Source organism: Mobula hypostoma, chromosome 3 (assembly GCF_963921235.1).
Source record: "Mobula hypostoma chromosome 3, sMobHyp1.1, whole genome shotgun sequence".
NCBI lineage: Eukaryota > Metazoa > Chordata > Chondrichthyes > Myliobatiformes > Myliobatidae > Mobula > Mobula hypostoma.
Window position 1 is genome coordinate 158,562,415 of NC_086099.1, and position 20,106 is coordinate 158,582,520.

A 20,106-nucleotide genomic window follows, 5' to 3' on the forward strand; every position below is an offset into this window, starting at 1 on the left:
CCAATCCTTTCACCTCCCACTAAATTTTCCTGTACTTATGCTCTCTCTTTGGCTTTTATGTTGGCTTTGACTTCTCTTGTTAGTCATGGTTGTGTCATTTTGCCTTGGGAATGCTTCTTCCTGTTTGGGATGTATATATCCAGTGCCTGCCAAATTGTTTCGAGAAATTCCAGCCATTGCTGCTCTGACATTATCCCTGCCAATCAATTCTTTTCCAATCAATTCTGGCCAACTCCTCTCTCGTGCCTCTGTAATTCCTTTTACTCCACTGTAATATTGATACATCTGACTTTAGCTTTTCCGTCTTAGATTTCAGGGTGAGTTCAATCATATTATGATCATTTGTCCCTAAGGGTTCATTTGACTTAAACTTGCTAATCAATTCCCAATCATTGCATAATACCCAATCCAGAATAATTGATCCCCTAGTGGGCTCAACCACAAGCTGCTCTAAAAAGCCATCTTGTAGGTTTTCTAGGTATTCCCCTCTTGGAATCCAGAACCAACCTAATTTTCCCAATCTACCTGCATACTGAAATCCCCCCTGACTATTGTAACATTGTCTTTTGGTATGCATTTTCTATCTCCCATTATAATTTGTAGACCACATGCTTACTACAGTTGGTGGTCTGTACACAACTCCCATCAACATCTTTTTACTCTTACAGTTCTTTAGCTCAATCCACAATGATTCAACACCTTCCGTCCCTATGTCATCTCTTTCTAACGATTTGATTTCATTTTTTACCAACAGAACAATGCCATCCCCTCTGCCTTCCTGCCTGTCCTTTGGATAAAGCATTTATCCTTGGACATTAAACTCCCATCTATAATCTTTCAGCCATGATTCAGAGATGCCTACAGGCGTTATTCCTGCCAATCTGTAACTGTGCTGCAAGTTTATCTACATTATTCAATAGACTGGAGGCATTCAAATGTAGCACCTTCAATCCTGTATTCACCTTTCTCGATTTTGTTCGCCTTTATGTTGCAACTCATCATTTTGACTGCAATTTTGCCCACTTAACAGCCTCTCCTCACTACACACTGGCTCTGTTTACAAGCCAGCTACCTCATATCCCTGGTTCCTATCCCCTGCTGAATTATCTTAAACCCTCCTGAACAACTCTAGCCAAACTGCCGGCAAGGATATTGGACCCCCTCTGGTTCGGGTGTAACCATTTTTTACAGGTGTACTTTCTGCAGAAGTGATCACAACGATCCATAAATCTGAATCCCTGTCCCCTGCACCAGTTCCTTGGCCATGTGTTCACCTGCTAAATCATACTATTCTTACCCTCACTGGCACAGGGCACAAGCAGCAATCCAGAGATTACTACTCTGGAGGTCCTGTTTCTCAGTTTTATTACCTAGCTCTCTAAAATCTCTCTTCAGGACCTTTTCACCCTGTCTACCTATATCATTAGTGCCAGTATGTACCAAGACTTCTGGCTGCACACCCTCGCCCTTGAGAATGCCATAGACCTAATCCTAGCACCAGGGAGGCAACATACCCCTTGGGTGTCTCCTCAGTGCTCTGAGAACCTCTTTTCTGTTCCTCTGACTCAGGAATCTCCTATGAACACTGCAGTCCTCTTCCCCTCTCTGCTTTTCTGAGCTATAGAACCAGACTCAGTACCTGAGACTCAGTCACCGCGGCTCTCCTGGTGTATTCTTATTATTGATAGGAATGACCACAGGTATGCTCTGCAGGGCTGTGCATTTCTCCTCCTTCTCCTGACAGTCACCCAGTTATGTGTCTCCTGCAACCTAGGGGTGGCTACCTCCCTGTAATCTCCTGTCTATCACTTCCTCACTCTTTCGTATGAGTCGAAAGTCATCGAGCTGCAGCTCCATTTCCTTAATACTTTCTCTCGGGAGCTGCAGCTCAGTGCACCTGGTGCAGTTGTGTTTATCCAGAAGACTGGAAGTCTCCTAGATTTCCCGCATCCCACGCCAACTGCCCTGGAGCTAGTCTCAATAAACTGATATGCCCTAACAGATGAGGGATGAATCAGGTTAGAACAGAAAGAGAGTAACTTACAAGATACTTTACCTCACCGAAGTCTGATCTCAGCTAAGCCTGATGAGCCAAAGGCACGCTGAACACTGGTACACTCACAACAATTGTCGTTATGCTTGCACTTGTTGTATTTTTATTGGCCCTTTCTAATTAATCCCTCTTGCTGATTGCATGCTCCTCAACTAGGAGAAACTTCCACGAAGTTCTTCCTTTAAAGTGTCGATCACTGTCTGATTGAAAGCTAGCTCTTTTTATGAACTCCCCGATGGCAAATGTCCAACCAAGAGAAAACTGCCACGATGCTCTGCTTATTGAATTTTGAGCACTGACCTGACTGAAAGGTGGCTCTTTTTACCCACGGCCTCCTGCTGATTGGTTGCTCCTCAACAGACGTCTTCTGTTCTGCCAAACCTGGAAGAGGTGATTGAAGTGTCCTTGCACCTGCCTCCACCGCATCTGCTCTCAGGATCAGGCTTTTCATTCTAGAATGAAGGAGATGTCCTCCTTTTTCAAAGAAAGGGGCTTCCCCTCCTCCACCATCAACACTGCCCTCAACCCCATCTCTTCTAATTCACACACTTCTGCTCTTACTCCATCCTCCCGCCACCCTACCAGGGATAGGGTTCCTCTTCTTCTCACCTACCACCCCACCAGCCTTCACGTCCAGCACATAATTCTTCATAACTTCTGCCACTTTCAACTGGATCCCACCACCAAACATATCTTTCCCTCCCCGCACTTTCTGCTTTCCACAGGGATCACTCTCTATGTGATTCCCTTGTCCATTCGTCCCTCCTCACTGATCTCCCTCCTGGCACTTATCCTTGCAGGCGGAACAAGTGCTTCACCTTCCCCTACACCTCCTCCCTCACTACCATTCAGGGCTCCAAACAGTCCTTATAAGTGAGGCAACACTTCATCTATGAGTCTGTTGGTATCACATACTGTGTTCGGTGCTCCCCGTGTGGCCTCTTGAATATCGATGAGACCCGATGTAGATTGGGAGACTGCTTCACCAAGCATCTATGTTCGATCTGCCAGAACAAGTGGGATCTCTCAGCGGCTACCTATTTTAATTCCACTTCCCATTCCCATTCCAATATATCCATCCATGGCCTCTTCATTGTTGTAATGAGACCACACTTAGGTTGGAGGAAGAAAACCTTATATTCTATCTGGGTAGCTTCCAACCTGATGGAATGAATATCAATTTTTTGAACTTCTGGTAATGGCCAGGCCTCCAGCCCTCTCTCCTTCACCAGTCCCTATCCCCTTTTCCTTCTCCCACTTTATCTCCTTGCCTGCCCATTACCTCCCCCTGGTGCTCCTCCCACCTTGTCTTTCTTCCATGGCCTCTGTCCCCACCTATCATTCTCCCCCTTCTCCAGCCGTGTATCTCTTTCACCAATCAACCTCCCAGCTACTTACTTCATCCCTCCCCCTTGCGGTTTCACTTGTCACCTTGTGTTTCTCTCTCCACTCCCCCTCCCTTTTAAATCTACACCTCATCTTTGTTTTTCGAGTCTTGCTAAAGCGTCTAGGCCCAAAATGTCGACTGTACTTTTTTTCCTTAGGCCTGCTGAGTTCCTCCAGCATTTTGTGTGTGTTGACTGGTGATGGAAGCAAGGTAATGGATTTATTTAATTTATTTGTGATACAATGTGGAGAAAGCCCCTCCAGCCCTTTGAGCCACACTGCCCCAGCAACCCCACAGCTCCGATTAACCCTAACATAATCATGGGACAATTTACAATGACCAATTAACCTACCCAGTATGTCTTTGGACTGTGGGAGAAAACCAGATCACCTAGGAAATCCCAAACGTTCCACGGGGAGGATGTACAGAGTCTCCATATAGAACGGCGTTGGAATTGACTCTAAACTCTGGAATGCCCGAGCTGTTATAGCATCACGCCACACTGGTACCCAAAATTTGTCCAAGGCATATTTTGTTTGACCAATTCGATAGAATAGCTTGATGAGATCACATTTAGACTTGTTGAGGCTAATGCAGTTAATGTGATGTTCAAGGACTTATGAACTTAGAACATTACAGCACAGTGTTACAGACTTCCAGAAGGCTTTTTATACTGTGCCATAGAAATGACTTATCAACAAAGTTGAAGCACAAGGAACATTAACAAATGAGAAAAACAAAAATTGGCTGAGTAACAATGGAAGACCATTAGGAGTGGTTGTTTTCCAGACTGGAGGAAGGTAAATTGTAATATTTCCCAGGAATTAGTGGAAGAATAATTGCCTTTTTTTCTCAACTATATTCATTCCTAGATTTGGGAGAATTTCTAAATTTATATTTGGTATAGAACTTGGCGGTTCTGAGAACAGCAAAGAGTTTAGAGATAGTTCAGCGAGATAGAAACAGTATGGTAGGATGGACAGGCACATGGCAAGTGAAGATTGTTGAGCAATGTGAGGCAATGCAGCTTGATTTGAAGAACAAGGGCAGGAAACATAACATGAGAATACTCTTCTTGTAAATAAGTGGTAGCATCTTCCTAATTAGCACCAAAAGTACAATTACTTTTTACTAGACAATTAACTCAGGTACAAATTTGAACACATTTCAGATTCATTACATGAATGACTCATGTTGGAGAATTCTGTAGAAGTCCAATAGAAAGAATGGATTTTGTAACTAATCCCAGACAATGTAGAGATGGAATTGTGGTAAAAACGCATCGTCATTTTAATCCTGTTTCACTTCCCATAGATTCTGCCTGCTTTGTTGAGCATCTCCAGAATTTTATGCTATTATTTTAGATTTCCAGGATTGGCTACATTTTACTTTTGGAATAATAAAATGTGGGTTCTCTGACCCCACATCATATTGAGCAATATCATTTGAATAAACAGAATTAGTTCAGGAAAAATTAATAATATTGTTGGTTTCTTCTATTTAATTGCAGCCACTACAAGCAATAAATGAGTTGAGTATATTACAAACTGTAAATGCTTTGCAATAACTGTTTTCCATGAGAACCAGGCCATACTCTGCACTATACACAGTTATACACAGTCTTAAAGAGGAAATATGCTATGTTCTTTAAAATAAAATGTGCTAAGCATGTCATGTATCAATATCTGTTTGACATCTGCAAATCAATGTTAGTCAGCACCCTTACTGAGTTTAATCTGCTCAGCAATTCCTTTGTTTAGCTGGATAGCAGGTCTACTTGGAATCTACTTGGTATTATTCCCAGGTGGTCCCCTACACAGAGCAAAACTACACTGGTTTATCTCAGAAATCATAAGAAGAATAACAAGAGTCCTGAACCATTTCACTCCAGCAGACAATGCACCAGCACAATATTTGCAAGGCTTAGCAGTTCAATTATAACCAAGGAATGCACGTCTTTACAGAATCATAGTGCAAGCAATTAGCACCCTGGCGATATCAGTACAATGGATTTTGAAGATAGCATAACACCTCATATTTTTTATTGTATTTCTTTGTTACTTCTAAAATGCAAGTGTTCCACGTAACTGAAAAATTTGGAATATACCAGATCCGATGTGTCATTTAAGAAAAACATTTCCTTTGCTTGTCATAACTTGGCGTGGCATCCTCAAGGTATAATTAGCAGTTAGCCATTCAATGAACCAGTCTCATTTGAACATTTACTAACAGGACATTTTCACTGTTGTGAACATGCTGTGGGACACAGTGAAGCTTAGTGCAGCTGCTGCCAAGTCTATGGGAAAGGCCACAGGTCAGGGCCCTCCTGCCATTGCACATTGAACAGTTAGACTTTGTGATAAGTAAACAAACTTGTTGATCACAGCATGCTTGGGAAAGGAGAGTTGATATGTTAAAAACAAGTGCACTTGCATGCTAGGTGCAGTGAATGGTGACATTAGCATTGTATATTTAGAAATTTTTATGAATAAAGCATATTTGTGGAATTGAAAGAGCGATCTGTTGAAGATATTGAACCCTTATAATATGCCATTATTGGGTTCTTTGGGTGTAACCAACAGATTAATACACTTTTTGGTTGAAACTAGTCAGAACCGAAGCTGTCTTATTCTTGTTCCAATAGAGTTATGAAGTTCATTAGAAGTTATTTCTGAGGAGATAATTCTATAGGATTGCTTCCTTAATAAAAGAGGAGTATTCCATGGCACTGCTGCTCCAGGAAACCATTAGCCTTGTTCCGCAACAATGAATGTACTTTGTTGGTGATTACCCCCTCTGATTCTAAGACCTGACAACTTTTGAGCTGATGTTTTCATACATAATGGGAAAACAATATTTCTGTTTTATTTCATTCACATTGCAATCTAAAAGTGTGAATTTGTATCCCTTAGCTCAAACTGTGCATAAATACATTACTTATTACAAAAAAAATATTCCCAGTCTACTATGTCAGTGTTTGACATTTTTAATATTTACTCTAACATGGTAAATTGGTAAAATAGTTTACTATTATTGCATGTACCGAGTGAAAAACCTTGTTTTGCAATGCCATCCACGTTGATCATTTCATTACAATGGCACATTAAGATACTATAAGAGAAAATAATAACAAAACGGAGAATAAAGTGTTATAGTTATAAGAGGAAGTGCAGTGCAGATGGAGAATAAGCTGTGAGGTTGTAGCAAGGTAGACTGAGACCAAGAGACAGTGGGATAGGAATTGTCTTTGAACCTGGTGGTACATGTTTTCAGATATGTCCCTCCCAATGGGATGGGTTTGAATAGAGAATGTCTGGGGATGGGGTTTTAATTATGTTGGCTGTGTTATGAAAGCCGTGAGAAGTATAGGGAGAGTCCTTGAAAGGGCAGACTGGTTTCCATGATGTGCTGAGCTATGTCCAAAGCTCCGCATTTCAAAGCAGAAGCCATACCAAGTCTTGATGTATCCAGATAGGATGCTTTCTTTGGTGCATTAAAATAGTAAAGTAAGAGATATACAAAAAAATCTATTGATCCATATTTATTAATTTTTTCAAGTGCATAGATTCTAATAACTTCCCTATTGCAGAGAGTAAAACAGCCTGGAAACATGCTCTTCAGCCCATTTCATCCACGCTTACCAAAGTGCCCACCAATCTGGTTCAGTTTGTCCAGATTTGGCCCATGTCCCTTTAAACTCTTCCCATCTGTATACCTATTCAAATGCCTTTTGAATGTTGCTATTGTAATTGCCTCAGGTACTTTCTCTGGCATGTCATTCCACACACTTACCACCCACTGTGTGAATAGGTTGTCTCTCAGGTCCCTTATCACCTCTCACCTTAAACCTATACCCTCTAAGTTTTAGTTGGCCTTCCATGGCAAAAGAATTATTATTGTTTTTAATTATTTGGAGACACAGGAAGGAATAAGCTCTCCTGTCCCTTCGAGCCGCACTTCCCCAGAAAGCTCTAGTAACCCTGATTTAACCCTAACCTAACCATGGCACAATTTACAATGATCAATTAACCTGACTGGTACGTCGTTGGACTGTGAGAGGAAACCCAAGCTCCTAGGGAAAACCCATGCATTTCACAGGGATGACATACGGAGACTCCTTACAGAGGACACGGGAATTGAACTCCAAACTCCGACGCCCCAAGCTGTAATAGCGTCACCCTGATCGCTACACTACCATGGCATCTGTATGCATTCACCTCTTCTATGCCCCTCATAATTTTATACATCTCTGTAAGTTACCCCCTCAATTTCCTATGCTCCAAGGAATAACACTCCAGCCTGTCCAACCTGTCCCTGTAACTCATGCTCTAGCATTGTCAGATTACCCTTGTCAAACTTCGCTGAATTAGTCATAATCATAGTTCAATAACCCATACTTTATTGATCCTGGGGGAAATTGGTTTTCATTACAGTTGCACCATAAATAATAAATAGTAATAAAACCATAAATAGTTAAATAGTAATATGTAAATTGTGCCAATAAATTATGAAATAAGTCCAGGACCAGCCTATTGGCTCAGGGTGTCTGACCCTCCAAGGGAGGAGTTGTAAAGTTTGATGGCCACAGGCAGGAATGACTTCCTATGACGCTCTGTGCTGCATCTCGGTGGAATGAGTCTCTGGCTGAATGTACTCCTGTGCCCACCCAGTACATTATGTAGTGGATGGGAGACATTGTCCAAGATGGCATGCAACTTAGACAGCATCCTCTTTTCAGACACCACTGTGAAAGAGTCCAGTTCCATCCCCACAACGTCACTGGCTTTACGAATGAGTTTGTTGATTCTGTTGATGTCTGCTACCCTCAGCCTGCTGCCCCAGCACACAACAGCAAACATGATTACACTGGCCACCACAGACTTGTAGAACATCCTCAGCATCGTCCGGCAGATGTTAAAGGACCTCAGTCTCCTCAGGAAATAGAGACGGCTCTGACCCTTCTTGTAGACAGCTTCAGTGTTCTTAGACCAGTCCAGTTTATTGTCAATTTGTATCCCCAGGTATTTGTAATCCTCCACCATGTCCACACTGACCCCTTGGATGGAAACAGGGGTCACCGGTACCTTAGCTCTCCTCAGGTCTACCACCAGCTCCTTAGTCTTTTTCACATTAAGCTGCAGATAATTCTGCTCACACCAAGTGACAAAGTTTCCTACCGTAGCCCTGTACTCAACCTCATCTCCCTTGCTGATGTATCCAACTATGGCAGAGTCACCCGAAAACTTCTGAAGATGACAAGACTCTGCGCAGTAGTTGAAGTCCGAGGTGTAAATAGTGAAGGGAGAGGGAGACAAGACATTCCCCTGTGGAGCCCCAGTGCTGCTGATCACTCTGTCGGACACACAGTGTTGCAAGCACACGTACTGTGGTCTGCCAGTCAGGTAATCAAGAATCCATGACACCAGGAGAGCATCCACCTGCACCGCTGTCAGCTTCTCCCCCAGCAGAGCAGGGCGGATGGGTTGAACGCACTGGAGAAGTCAAAAAACATGACCCTTACAGTGCTCACTTTCCAATGTAATGATATCTTTCTTGTAATGTGGTGATTAGAATTGTACACATTACTCCAAGTACAGCATAACCTATGATCTTCCAGTATGTATAACTTCCATACTGACAATATTACACATTGTTAAATTTCTTACAGCATTATGGGAAATACACAAATTAGGGTTCCCCCTCCTCTACCACTGATGCTTCCCTCATTCACATCTCCTCTATTTCCTGGACATTAGCCCTCACTTCATCCTCCCACTGCTTTAATAGTGGTAGTCTTCCCCTTGCCCTTACCTACCATCCAAAAACCTCCACATGTAGCACATCATTCTCTGTATCTTCTGTCATCTTCAACTGTATTCGATTGCTAAACACATTTTTCCCTCCCTCCCCCACCACACTCGGCATTCCGCAGGGGTCAATCTCCACATGACTCCCTTGTCCACTCTTCACTCCCCACTGATCCCTTCTGGTACTTATCCCTCCAAGCAGGACAAGTGCTACACCTGCCTCTTTGCCTCCTCCCTCACGATCATGCAAGGACCCAAACAGTCCTTCCAGATGAGGTGACACTTCACCTGTGATTCTGTGGTGTATCAGGTGCTCCCAGTGTGGTCTCCTCTACATCAGTAAGGCTCAATGTAGACTGGGGGATTGCTTGGTTGAGCATTTTTGCTCCATCTGCTACAAAAGGCTTTTTAATTCTGCTTTCCATTCCCATCGGTCCATGGCCTCCTCTGTGGTCACAATGAAGCCACTCTCAGTTTGGAAAAGCAACACCTCATATTCTGTCTAAGCAGCCTCCAACCTTTAGGCATTTACATCATCTTCTCTAACTTCTGGTACTCTTTTTCTCCATTCCACATTCTACCTCCATTGTTACCCCTTCTCTTCTTCTCACCTGCCCATTACCATCCTCTGATCATCTCCTTCTTCCATTTCTCCACTGTCTTCTCCTGTCAGATTCCTTCTTCTTCAGCCCTCTACCTCTTCCACCTATCACCTCCCAGCTTCCCAATTCATCTCCTCTCCCTCACTCACCTACCTTATCTCTCACCAGGTTTCACCTATCACCTGCCAGCTTGTACCACTTCCTCTCTCCCAGCTTCTTATTCTGACTTTTCCCCCTCTTGATGAAGAGCCTTGGCTCCAAATCATGGACAATTTTATTCCTCTCCATAGATAATGCCTGACCAGCAGAGTTCCTCCATAATCTTGTCTGCATTGCTCTGGCTTTCCAGCATCTGCAGAATGTCTTGTGTTCACAACTTAGAATTTCCTGTGCAAAACCTCATATGACAAAACAGCAGTTATGAATTCAGATTATGGTACATAAGGTCAAAGAGGATGTGACTGATATTCTAAAAATGAAGATTGGATTAGAGTTAGTTGGGTTGGTTATTTAAGAAGGATGGGGAGAGTAACATGAGAGAATGGGCATTTAAAATATGTAGGATGACTAGGTTAGTGCAAGGAAGTATTTCTTTTCGCAGAGCGGCATCACTTTCAGGAACAGGCTATCTGGACATCTGATGAATTTTGATTTTTTAAACGGGAAACCTAAGAGGTTATCTAATTAAATGGCCTCATTTCTGTTAGCTGTCATTAAAATGAGTTTTGGAAATGGATAGGTTCACAGAGTCAAATCGGAACTTCCATGGGCTTTCCCTAAAATAGCTGCACATTTATTTTTCTAATCTGGGAGACAGTTTTGTGAGGGAATGGGTGAATAATTGTAGCTTGCTGGAACAGTGATGATAAGGGGGTGGAGACGGAGGGGTGAAGTGGGGGATTTGATGGACCCGCTGCCTTAACCTGACATTTACGTTTATTTGTAAATTGGACCTGTGATATAGTTGCTTCCACTTTCATTATTTCCAGAAAGATATTACAAGGAATATTTAAATTGCTGAGATAGCAAAAAAAAAGCTAAATTATATTTTGGAAGTATTGAAAGTGACAGGATCTAATCTGCCCCTATAGCTGTAGAAGCTGTGTTGCTGAAGCCGCAGTCTTGTGGATGAGTGGAGATTGATTGAGGGTTTTGCAGGCACACACCCTGCTTCCTCAGCCCAACATGCCTGACAGACTTCAATTTCAGTTGCACGTCTCTCCCTCAGGGAAGTCTAAAGGTAAAACAGTTCTGGTGAGTCACTAGCAGTGTTTTGTTAAAATATTTTATTTTCACAATCTTTTATTGGTTTGCACTTACTGGAAGCAGCTGATAATCTTTCATTAAAGCAAGCACTGGTTCCTGACCATTTGATTGGAGATACATTTCCAAAAGGAATCCTCAACAAGCACTAAATCCCTCCTTTACTCAGTCAGGAGACAAAAGTATTCTATGCATTTGCCTATATGTAGGTCAAACAAATCCAGCCTGGGCATTCAACCACTAAATCTGAACACGTGGTGCCGAATTTGTTTGTTCACTAAAGATTTGTATTGCTCTTCAATTTCCAGCCCAAACTATTTCTAAGTAGCAGCATTGCCTGCTAAGAGAAAGAGTTTCAGATCAGTGCTGGGTCAATCAAGGATCCTAAAAAAGATCAGCTGTTCACATTTAACATTCCATCAAAGCTTAAATGTCTCAAATATATTCACACACTGAGTGCCTCTTTAAACATTTTAAAACTAGGTCTTTCTTGCACCATTTTAATATACCCAGCAAATTTTTAATAGACTGGGATAAAAGTCTATCTGACTCCTCAGATCGTGAAACAGTTCATAACTAAATGCAACCGGACCTGGACAATATCCAGGCTTGGGCTAACAACTGGCAAGTAACATCTGAGCCACACAAGTGCCAGGCAATGACCATCTCCAACAAGAGAGTCTCTAGCTATTGTCCCTTGATGTTCTGTGACATCACTGTCACTAAATCACCAGCTATCGACATCTTAGGGGGTTACTATTGACAAGAAAGTGAATTGGTCTAGCTATATAAACGCTGTGGCTACCAGAGCAGGTCAAAGGCTAGGAATCCCATGGCATGTAACTCACCTCCTGATTCGCCAAAGCCTGTCCACCATCTTCAAGGCGCAGGTCAGGAGTGTAATAGAATACCCAACACTCGCCTGGATGAGTGCAACTCCATCAAAACTCAGGAAGTTTGACACCATCCAGTACAAGGCAGCCCACTTGATTGGTAACCCTTCCACATGCATCCAATCCTTCCACCATCGATGAACAGTTGCAGCAGTGTGCACTATCTACAAGTTGCAGCAGCAGCACACCAGAGTTCCTAAGGCAGCACCTTCCAGACCCACAACCACTACCATTTAGAAGGACGAGAGCAGCAGATACCTGGGAATACCCCCACTTGGAAATTCCCCTCCAAGTCACTCACCATCTTGACTTGGAAACTTATCGCCATTCCTTCATTGGTGCTGGGTCAAAATCATGGAATTCCCTCCCTACCAGCACTGTGGGTGTACCTGCACCTCAGGGACTGCAGCGGTTCAAGAAGGCAGCTCATCACCACCTTCCCAAAGGCAACTAGGGGTGGGCAATAAATGCTGGCTTAGCTGGCGATGCCCACATCCCATAACTGAATACATTTTTAAAAAGTAATGCTATAAGAAGCTCTAATATCATATTGATTCTATTTTTGAATATTTGAAGTGTTCCTATAAATCATATACGCATTCTAAGTTTCACTTTATGATCATCAGCTTCATTGTGTGATGGAATTGTGGAGATGCACTGGGATAGTATCCATTCTGGTATCCGATCCATCACTAATTGGACTCAACCATGAGGTCTCAATGCAACAAAATGATGGTTGCATTTTTTTTTTGTCTTGGAAATGCATCATCTCAACTACATCTCCTAAGTCTGAGTTTGTAGATGGAATAGTATGGAGGTGTGATGTTGGGGTTGGAGGATGAGGTTGTTATGCTTAACAACATTTCCCTTGCTGGTGACAGGTTTTGAAACAGACAAGGGAACATCAAACTACTCACTATTGTTCTAGCTGACCAAAGAGGATGAGACGGAGGGCTTAGAAACCTGGTGAGTGGGATGGGGGCGGCGGGGGAGAGATAGTTCTGGCATTGTTGTGGGAAAGATGCGACATGACACATTATAGATTGGAAGACTGGGGAATAGTTTGTGAAAGTCAGAGATCATCTGGAGGTTATTTGGGCAGGTAAATTTAATGCTGAGGGATCAAATACTTAGCTATCCTGCAGGCATCTTTTTCCAGCACAGAACTACGAACATGTTGCTTTAGGAGTAACCAGTGGTGAATGCTGCCAGGACAACATGATCCATATTCCATTGCAGTGTCCCAAAGGGAATGGTATCATCTACATAGGTGATGCAGAAATTACATTTGGATTGTAAAAGTAAGTTACAACTGGAAGATGGCATCAAGATGGCACCAGTGAACAACATGAATGGTGATGTCCTGAAGACAGTTTACAAAAGTACTTCTTTTAGTTTTTCTTTCAAATATGATTCTACTACTAAGCAGTGAGCAATTGGAACCTGTGATTTACATTTTAATGGTGGATTTTTGGCTCAATTGAGCAACCTATTGCTATGCTGTCTCTGAGAGAGTTCAGAAAGGTTTGGAGCTGAGTGTGCAGCCAGGAGGCCTGGAAGGTTGGAGACTGTAATCAACTCCATTGCTTCTCTCTGATTGAAGCATTGAGGGTTTGAGCCCATGATCGACTCCATTCCTTCTCTCTGACTGAAGTGTTGAGGGTGCGAGCCCATGATCGACTCCATTCCTTCTCTCTGATTGAAGCATTGAGGGCACGAGCCTATGATCGACTCCATTGCTTCTCTCCGATTGAAGCATTGAGGGCACGAGCCCATGATCAACTCCATTCCTTCTCTCTGATTGAAGTGTTGAGGGTGCGAGCCCATGATCGACTCCATTCCTTCTCTCTGATTGAAGCATTGAGGGCACGAGCCTATGATCGACTCCATTGCTTCTCTCCGATTGAAGCATTGAGGGCACGAGCCCATGATCAACTCCATTCCTTCTCTCTGATTGAAGTGTTGAGGGTGCGAGCCCATGATCGACTCCATTCCTTCTCTCTGATTGAAACATTGAGGGCACGAGCCCATGATCAACTCCATTGCTTCTCTCTGATTGAAGCATTGAGGGCACGAGCCTATGATCGACTCCATTGCTTCTCTCCGATTGAAGCATTGAGGGCACGAGCCCATGATCAACTCCATTCCTTCTCTCTGATTGAAGTGTTGAGGGTGCGAGCCCATGATCGACTCCATTCCTTCTCTCTGATTGAAGCATTGAGGGCACGAGCCTATGATCGACTCCATTGCTTCTCTCCGATTGAAGCATTGAGGGCACGAGCCCATGATCAACTCCATTCCTTCTCTCTGATTGAAGTGTTGAGGGTGCGAGCCCATGATCGACTCCATTCCTTCTCTCTGATTGAAACATTGAGGGCACGAGCCCATGATCGACTCCATTGCTTCTCTCTGATTGAAGCATTGAGGGCACGAGCCCATGATCGACTCCATTGCTTCTCTCTGATTGAAGTGTTGAGGGTGCGAGCCCATGATCAACTCCATTCCTTCTCTTTGATTGAAGTGTTGAGGGTACAAGCCCATGATTGACTCCATTCCTTCTCTTTGATTGAAGTGTTGAGGGTACAAGCCCATGATTGACTCCATTGCTTCTCTCTGACTGAATCATTGAGGGCAGGAGCCCCATGAATGACTCCATTGCTTCTCTCTGATTGAAACATTGAGGGCGAGAGCCCATTATTGACTCTATTGCTTCTCTCCAATTCAAGCATTGAGCAAGGCTGATGTTGATGAGGACAGGTGGGTGTTCGAAACCATCTGCCTGTGGTCTGTGGTTTTGCTCTCCTTTCCCCTCTTACTTGCTGCTGTTGGAGGAAAGTGCAGGAGTCTTGGGATCCACATTGCATAAATTGATCGGCAAGGCTGTGGACTTGTTTTGGGGGACTTTGAGGTTCATGTTGCATGCGTTTCTGGATTCTGCTTACTCTTTTTTTTTGCTTTAAAGTAGCCTGATTGGGGTGATCGATGTGGACTGGGGTGCTTCAGAAAAGAATGACTCTGTGGCCTGCATTGACTACTGGTACGGTACTGAACTGAACTAAATTGAAGACTACAGGCCCTTTGGTTTGATGCTTGATATACAATGTGCTGTTTGCTTGTTTTTTGCTGTTTGCACAATTTGTTCTTTTCTTGTGTGTTGGGTGTTTGATGTTTTCTTGAACAGGTTCCATTGTGTTTCTTTGTTTTGTGGCTGCCTGCAGGAGGACGTTTCTCAGAGTTGTATTCTCTGTACATACATTGGTAATAAATGCACCTTGAACTTTTGAATCTTTCAAGTACCCAGTCAAATATACCGAGCCCCAAAAGGATCGTCATGCTCTATTCATGAAAAATGTGATTTACATTTTATGATGCTTAAAGAAAAATGTTTTATATAATTAATTTTCTTGACACCTGTATAGTTTCTCACAGAGAGTAAATTGCCATTTGTTGTTGACTTTCAGAGCATGGCACGATGGTAGAGATAGTGGTTTGTACAAATGCTTTGCAGAGGCAGTGATCACTGATTGGGGTTCAATTTTCATTGCAGTCTGTACAGAGTTTGTACATTCTCCCATGACTGTGTTATCTTCCTCGGTTCCCTCCTACGGTTATGGTTATGGTTAGTGAGTGGTAGGCATGCTATGTTGGCAGCAGAAGCATAGCTGCACTTGTCAGCTGCCCTTAGCACAATTTCCGACTATGTTGGTCAACGACACAAAACAACGCTTTTCACAGTATGTTTCAATGACAAACTCTGCCATCTTTTTTGGGGATGATGCCTGGCCACATCTAGTCCAGTGGTATTTATAGCCCTGTGATCTGTCCCTCCTGATTGGCTAGTGCTCATCCAATCAGATTTGTGCTATCCTACCTTGTTTATAATCAAATTCCAGTTCTTAATTAGAGCGAGATCTTCGTCTTTGTTAAAATTCTTTTCCTCTAGTTTTATTTCAAATGCTTCCTTTACCAAGCAGTCCCTAAAGCCATTGGCATAGAAAGTGAAAAAGACTTGGGAGTGAGATTAATATCTGCTGTGCAATGAAATTTTAGGTTCCCTTAACCTCTATCCTTTGCAAATAAAACAAAAGACAACAGTCTATTTTCAGTAGAGCAACTAGTTTTATTAGGGCTGACAAGAAAATGATTGAAAAAAAAGAGAAAAAAATTGGAAAGGTGAAGAATTAGCATCAGGGGGACAGAAGGCAAGCATCAGAAATCCTGACCTTTCTGCCTCTCTTTAGATACTGATGGACTTGTAACTATGATCAGATTTCCATTATCTGCTGACTTTTATTTTTTTCATTTAGAACAGGAATAAATCCTTTCCTTTGTAAAACTTCACATTTATTGCAATGTCACTGGGCATCATTCCATGATGAGACATGGAATTTAGCAATACTCGGTTTACTATTCCACACACATAGGAACATTTCTAAACCACACCAACTTCTATGTGCTGTGGTTAATATTTACTGTAAGGAAAAAGCCAAGTGAAATTTTTGATGGGCTACACGCACTGCAGGAAGGATGCGGAGGCTTTGGAGAGGGATCAAAAGAGGTTTACCAGCATGCTGCCTGGATTAGAGACCATAAGACCATAAGATATAGAAGCAGAGTTAGACCATTTGGCCCATCAAGTCTGTTCCACCATTCTATCGTGTCTGATTTATTATCTCTCTCAACCCCATTCTCCTGCCTGTAATCTTTGATATCCTTACTAAGCAAAAAGCTATCAACCTCTGCTTTAAATATACCCAATGACTTGTCCTCCACAGCTAACTGTGCCAATGAATTCCACAGATTCACTACCATCTGGTTAAAGGAATTCCTCTGATCTAAATGGACATCTATTTATTCTGAGGCTATGCCCTCTAGGCCTAGACTCCCCAACTATAGGAAACATATAGAGGATATTAGCTATAAGGAATTGCATTGGTTTCTCTGGAGCTTCAGAGGCTGAAGGGAGACCTGACAGAAGTTTACAAAATTATGAGAGACATAGATAGAGTGGATAGCCAGAAACTTTTTCCCAGGGTAGAAAGGTCAAATTGTAGAGTGCATCGCTTTAAGATAAGAGGAATGAAAGAGGAATGAAGGTTAAGTTTCCTACACAGAAAGTAGCAGTTGCCCTGAATGTTCCAGGGTGGTAGAGGAAGCAGATAAAATAATGGCATTTTTAGATAGGGACATGAATATGCAACGAGTGGAGGGATATGTATTTGCTCAAGAGGAAGGGATCGGTTTAACTTGGTATCATGTTCAGCACAGGTGAGGTGGGCCAAGATGCCTGTTCCTGCAGGGTACTGTTCTATGTACAACAACACATTTAAAAACCAATGCTGATCTCTTTGAAAATGAGAAGTGAGAGATGATGAATGGAACCCTGCTGCAAGGGAGGAGCAGTAACTGAATCCAGCAATTGAGGACAGTCCACTCATTTAATAGGGGCTGGTGACAATATGTGAAAAGAGGAATTAAGAATCAAGATGCAAGAGACAGCAAATGCTGGAACTCTAGAGCAACACACAAAAGCTGGTGGAACTCAAATGGTCGGGCAGCATCTATGGAGGAAAATGGACAATTGGCATTTCAGGTCGAAAGCCTTCAGCAGAACTGCATAAGGATCAGTTTCAGTCGTGGTATAAATGAATGCTTCTTAAAAATGTTGTGCTTTTCTGACTTTAACGTGGATACAAAATTAGCATGGCAAAAATGAACTAGAAATACTACTGTATTCTGTGCAATGCCTTTTGGAACGACAAGCCCTTGCTGACAGTCTTCTGATGCAGCTGGTGTGCACTTTCTATAGTTATTTAAATTAGTGCTACCAAGAGTACATACCTGTAGCATAGCATTGCAATGTGTTTATCATGATGTGTGCTGTTTGACTAAGCTTTATTAATATAATTCCACTGTGATATGTACAGTATTATTGTAGCTATCTATTTTCTCAGGACATACTGTAGGTGTATACAAGGGCTCCTGTATGTGTGGAGCGCACTACTTGAGCACTAGTAAGGTGCTGACTTACTTTGTAACTAGGATCAGCCTGCTAATTAGAAAAATGACTTTCAGAATTATCTGAAAGTTATCCCAGTTGCAAGTGACAGGGCTATCCTTCCTGGTTACATAAGCAAAGCTTGCTGGCAAATCATCAACAATGCCTAAGACTTATGCAGACTTGTCAGTACAATGTCAGTTTATCAAGTCTGCCACAGAACGTTGACTTGGTTCCAAGCTTCTATCCGCAAACCAACCAGCTCTGAGGAGGCTAATCAGTGGCTGGTTAGCAGACAACTAACAAGTGCATTCTTGAACCCAGTGTCAAGCAGCAGGTGCTAGAATTCCCCACCGATATTACAATTCTGAGCACAAATGTATGATTGTTTGGCCATCATCTCCTGACACGGCATGGACACATTACCACACCTCAGTGAGTTGTGGCTTTACCAGTTGGGTGTGTGAGACAGCTGCTTACAACTTGGTAACTCAATCATACATAAATGATTCTCATAACCTGCCACCAGATAAGGCCCCCAGCAGCTGTCAGCTCAAGTCTCAGATTTTCAACATCAGATTTATTATAAATATGATAGAGGAATCTACTTTGGATTTTTTTAAACCATTCTCCTGTATTTTCCAATGTATTTAACATATTCAACTCCAAAAGCACATGCCACTAACTAATATTAAACAATATATCATTTTGTATGATGATATTGGAAGTGCCATCTTCTTAAATTCAATTACAAGATGTGGAAGATAAAATAGTAATCTTTACAATAGTTCATTTGTTCCATTTAATATCAGAGAAATGTATACAATAAATATCCTAAAATTCTTTTTCCTGTTCTGCGTCCTGATACGATCGATGCTGAGGACATAGATGTCGTGAGGACCTACAAGTACCTGGGGGTGCACCTGGATGACAGATTTGAGTGGAGCACCAACGCACAGGCTGTGTACAAGAAGGACCAGAGTGTCCTCTACTTCCTGAGAAGAATGAGGTCCTTTGGAGTATGCAGGCCTCTCCTTCACATGTTCTACCAGTCTGTTGTCACCGGTACAATTTTCTATGTGGTGGTGTGTTGGAGCAATGGCATTAACGGGCTGGCTCTTTTGTAAGAGTCAAACTGAACACTGAAGGTTGTGGTAGAACAAAGGACCCTATGGAAAATCCTCACAATTCTGGACAATGTTTCTCACCCTCTGCATACCACCTTGACAGAACAGAGCAGCACTTTAGTAATGGACTAAGAGAACTCTGCTATATGAGGTCATTCTCTTTCATGGTCATTACGCTCTAATATGAGTCAACCTATAGTCGAGGAAGTGAAGACCCCTTCCCACCATTAGACTGTTCGACTTTTTTTTTAATTCCTTCTTACTTCTCTTATAATACTTGCATGTTTATATATCTGTCCATTTGTAATGTTACTGTGACACTGTCATTTTCTTTGGGATCAATAAAATATCTATCTATCTATCTATCTAAACAAAACAACTAGCATTGATAAAGTCTGCCACATTGCTTTTTATTTTCTTGAGTTCTCTGACCCAAGAATCGGCAATAAACTCTCCTCCACCAACAAGAGAGAGGGAGCACAATTTGCTGAGTAGAGCCTGTAACAGCTGATCTGCTGTTCCTGATGCTCTGTTTTCTCCCACGACTCTTCAGTCAGGGACACTGGCATAGAGTCTTTGGGATATAGAAAAGTGGCTGGTCATGAGCTCCCGGGAGAGAGTCCCACCACCACAACTGACCGAAATCCGAGTGTAACTTCTGGTCAGGTTTTCTGACAGAACCCAACCTACCCTGAAAAGAAAAAAAGAGAGACAACAAAGGTAGAAATTAAGCTGTTTCCACAGTTGAGCTTAAAGGAGTCACTCTACCTCATGGACCCTCAGACATCAGACCAAGATTACTATTTAATAGCCATTGGTAATTACTCTGAGAAGGTTTTCATAACCTGCTTTAACAGACTCAAGGGCAGCTTCTACATTACTTTTATCAGATTACTAAATGGACTTTCATACATTAAATAAGGAATTCCTGACCTCCCAGTCTACATCGCTATGGCCCTTGTAGTTCATTAGTTTA